Genomic DNA, 4618 nt, shown 5'->3' on the forward strand with positions numbered 1-4618 from the left:
AGTAGTACACCACGATTTGCCCTATAAAATGGTAGGGAATAATATGGTACGAAATTGGACAAGAAGGCAGAGTAAAATGGGAAAAACGAAGTAGACGACCAGAAACATGCTCCGATAGACAGTTGATACCCATATCTTTCAGCATCACGTTGAGGCTCGTCAGTCGCGTAGTCGTTTTTGCTTACAATCGGATAAAGGTCATATGCTGCTCTGTCGCGCTGCGGTGATTGATACTGTTGCTGGTATTATAACACAAAGAACAACGAAGGCGCCAGAATGGAGGCAGAGAGGCCAACTCCTGCAAGCAACGTCGTAATCAATCGTCTTTTGTATTTTTTCTCATTGTGGTCTATAAACACTCGACTGCGTCTTTTATCGTCACGACCGCGACAAACCGTTCGCTAACAAGATTCATTTCGCAGGAGTTGTCAGTTGCAAGACAATAGCCGGCAGTAAACGCTGAACAGATTGTGAATTAAGTTTCGAATCAGGTTAGGCCGATTGTCTTTTAGCAAACTAACGAGTGATTTTTGGTGGTAAGTTAGTAGCTTTTGCGCAGGAACGGGTGCCATGACCGGTCCCTCACCATCGACAACGTCTACTTGCGCTCGTGCTCCAGCCACTGAGTTGTTGTCAACCGCCGCGGTCAACAACGTCCAAACCTTTTATAGCTTCGAGTGTAACAGCATCTGTAGCCGATCAGACGGGCCAGTGAACCGAATTGAGCTCCGCGTGTCCCTAGGCCAGAATATCATGCACATGCTTGTGATGGTTGCTTTTGTCGGGTGTCTTCGCTCATCTGTGCGTAAGCACTCGATATTCTAGCCGCTAGTATTGATACTATAGCGATTATAGCACGAAGCGTCACCACCATCCATAACAAACGTTGGGGATATCGGCAGGCAGCAAGCCCTTCAAGAAACCAGATGTTAAAACTGCTTGAGGCTGTTGTGCAGATATTTTGATTTGTGTTTTGCTCGAACTGTGGCCGGGGTCTTGTTCCTTCGTACGTCTGCGTGTGTGTGTGTGCATGCATGCATGCATGCATGCGTGTGTGCGTGCGTGTCTGTCTGTATGCCACCGGCCGCTTTTATCTGGTGCAGTGTGGAACGTAGCCTAATGGCACAAGTCGCTGGCACTGCTGTTACCATTATCGTCGGCAAATCGCTGTCAGCTTCAATTTTACTCATCGGTTTGGCCAAACCTAGCATATTTAGTGCGTCGGCAAAAGCAAGCGGCCTTTCCATCTCTCCGTGTGTTTTAAGTGTAACGCCGCGGTTCCCGTCCGCACGGCCGTCGCCTGGCTTCCTTCTTAGTGTGAGTACATGATTAGCAGCCGTTCGCCCGCTTTATTTCTATATCCTGCGGAGTTGACGCGCACTCCAGCGTTGTCTGCCACCGTACTAATAACAGTGATATCGGCCTCATAATCAGCTATTCCGGCCATCAACCGGTTTCGCTTCACGGTGCGAAGAAACCTCGTCCTTCAACCACCACACGACAAATTAGCCAAATTTCAATTTGTGGCATCGAAGCTTCAAACCGAAGCATCGACTCTTAGCTAAATGATTGCCTAACACAACGCCCACCCGTTTAACGCACGTACTACAACACCTGCGTTGGCCTTGTTCGTTTTTATCAAGCTATTTTCGGTATCTGTTGTACCGCTTCGCGCTTCTTTCGCTTCGTGATTCAAGAAGCTTTTGAACGCCCCCGTTATTTCTACCCGTATCGCAAGATAGGGCAACTTTGCTCAATGGCGAACGTCGACAATTATATATAATTCTATATGCGTGTCTGTCCTGTTAGGTGAACAGCGCCTGCAAGGACTTCGCGAGCGGTACAATTACTATGAACTACTAGAGTAAGTAGTAAGCTGTGATCTAGCTTGTTCTATTACTGTTATTGTCGCTTCTACAAGTACAACGAATTTTTGCTACTTCTCCATCCATACCGCAGGTAAGCGTATACGAAACATAACTCACCAAGTGTGCGTGGCTTCTGTCCAGGCAAAAACGTCGTTATTACGGACGCCAGTGTGGCCCTCGCCTTTGCGAAGTTACCTTCGCCTTCTGGCCATCACCACCACTATGACTAAATCGATCAGTGGTCTAGTCAACGCTGTCGCTGTGACATGCCGCTGCCAGTAGCGACAAAATCAAGAAGCGTCGACCTAACAATATTAGCTCCTCCTCCGCCATCGCCATCGTTGTCACCTATCGGATCACATCACGTCACGTTTCCCAGCGACACCCCTCGACCGACATCCGACAGATCCCAAGAATTTGGCAGCGGCCGCAGTTGAACAGACATCATTTTACAGTGGACGTCGTGCACGCATACACTACGTGCACTACAAGGCTTCCTACAGCGAGAAAGCAGATAAGACCTACGTGAGCCCAATACACGCAGAAGCGTCGCCACTGCACGTGCGCCTTTTCTATAACGTTGAGCTCTTGTTGCTGTGTCAATAGTTCAACGGCACGCAGTGCTCATTGAGCAATACAGAGGGCAACATACAGCTCAGGTGCAGTAACAACCTGTCGATAACTGGATGCTGTTATCGCCCACTGCACAACAAGTACTACGAAACAATCGAATATAGCTTTAACGGACCTACCGCACAGTAGCGTGTCACCTGAGCTCGAGTGAGTGAAAAACGAAGAACCCGTTCATCAATATAAAAAATTCTGGTCAAAAAGAGTCGCTAAGGGGCAGTTCAACCAACCCGCTACACTTCATATTTAACTGTCACCAGATCGTGACCAGTTTACTTGCCTTACATCCATGCTCTTTCTGTCATTGAAAGGGTAGACAAAGAGGTACTCCGCCTGTGCGTAACACTCAAGTTCCAGGTAAATAACCCAGATTATAACAGCTCCGTACTCAAAGAACCATTATAGGCTACGAGAAATTCAGTGGCGAACACACACACGATCAATGTAAAAGCTTTAACAATCATTAGCTGACGACTATCAATCAGGTGCTTGCTTTAAAACAGGTGCGCAATGGACTTGCTGAGCTCGACCCTGGCACCCCTGGATGGTAGCAGCACAGATACCTCATCATATCTTTGGATCCTCATCGTTGGATTCGTAATCGCTTTCTGCTTGGCCTTCGGAGTTGGGGCCAACGATGTTGCTAACTCGTTTGGAACGTCGGTGGGTGCCAAGGTTTTAACACTCCGACAGGCTTGTTTCCTTGCGACAATTTTTGAGGTGCTTGGGGCAATGCTTATAGGCTACAAGGTATCTGAAACGGTGCGTAAAGACATATTCAACGTGGATATATACAAAGATGACGAAAAAACTTTAATGCTTGGTTGTCTATCTGCCCTGCTTGCTTCTGCTGCATGGAATATTGTCGCAACAGTGCTGGCTTTACCCATCTCAGGCACTCATTCGATTGTCGGAGCGATGTCCGGCTTCACGATAGTTGCCAGGGGTTTATCCAGTATTCACTGGAAGGGCCTGCTTAAGATAGCCATGTCGTGGTTTGTGTCACCTGTTACCAGTGGCATGCTGTCGGCGTTAGTCTACCTCGTGATCCTGAAGTTGATCATTCAGGCGAAAAATCCAGTTAAGAACGGTCTTATATCCTTACCGTTTTTCTATTTCGGCACATTATTTGTTAATGCGTTCAGTGTGTTCCTTGATGGGCCGCACGTTTTAAGATTTGACGTGATACCGATCTGGGGCGGATTCATTATCTCTGCCTTGATCGGGTTGGCTTGCGCTCTCTGCGTGTGGATCTTCCTCGTGCCCCGCCTTAAGGCTGAGATAAATACCAAAACCATGAATGAGAAAACGAATCACATCGTTGACTCGAGTACCAATACAGCATCCGACAGTAACCGAGAGTGTCACATCAATGTCAGCTATGAGAATACAGAGTTATCTAACTCTGCAGAACAGAACCCGACTTCGAGGATTCGTACCGTAGGGCCATTGAGCAGCGTGATTAACAGATTCGAAATAAACCATCTGTTTTCGGCTCTACAAATTCTCACAGCTATCTTTGGATCGTTCGCGCACGGAGGAAATGACGTCTCCAACGCTATCGGCCCACTCGTGTCACTATGGCTGATTTACCATGAAGGTTCAGTGGCGCAAAAAACTGAGACACCCTTGGGTCTTCTGTTATTTGGAGGCATAGGCATTTGCGTCGGCCTGTGGGTATACGGTCAGAAAGTCATCCAGACAGTTGGAGAAAACCTCACGAAGATTTCGGCTTCGAACGGCTTCTCGATTGAAGTTGGAGCAGCGACTACAGTTTTGGCGGCATCGAAAGTTGGGCTTCCAATCTCAACGACGCATTGCAAGGTGGGCTCGATTGTCTTTGTTGGCTTCTTTAACACAGAGGCAGGTGGTATTAATTGGGGCCTATTTAAAGGCATCTTGGTCGCCTGGATACTCACGTTGCCGATCACCGCCGGACTTTCTGCGGGGTTCATGTCAGTTCTGCAGGCGGTCGCATGACCTCTTATGCATTGTTGGTGGCATTTTTTTAAAAATAATAAATATAATAATAATAATAAAATATAAATAAAGTATAATAAATAAAAAAAACGAAAATAAATTAAAAAAAAAACAAATAAAAAATGAAAAATAATAAAAAT

The 4618-nt window shown here is 46.8% G+C and overlaps 1 long non-coding RNA gene and 1 pseudogene across 2 annotated transcripts in view; one reads left to right on the forward strand and one right to left on the reverse strand.

Moving 5' to 3' along the window:
* Positions 1-2113, reverse strand: part of LOC111260699 (uncharacterized) — a 6220-nt gene extending 4107 nt beyond the window's left edge. Inside the window, exon 1 of the long non-coding RNA XR_002680492.2 lies at positions 1986-2113. This is a non-coding gene — a long non-coding RNA (uncharacterized LOC111260699). The remainder of the gene's footprint in view (positions 1-1985) is intronic.
* Positions 2114-2153: 40 nt separating this feature from the next.
* Positions 2154-4618, forward strand: LOC111260698 (sodium-dependent phosphate transporter 1-B pseudogene; annotated as a pseudogene). The gene is made up of 2 exons (XR_015311167.1): positions 2154-2855; positions 3002-4618. The product of XR_015311167.1 is annotated as a sodium-dependent phosphate transporter 1-B pseudogene (transcript).

This window comes from Varroa jacobsoni, unplaced genomic scaffold (assembly GCF_002532875.2).
Source record: "Varroa jacobsoni isolate VJ856 unplaced genomic scaffold, vjacob_1.0 scaffold_466, whole genome shotgun sequence".
Taxonomy (NCBI): domain Eukaryota; kingdom Metazoa; phylum Arthropoda; class Arachnida; order Mesostigmata; family Varroidae; genus Varroa; species Varroa jacobsoni.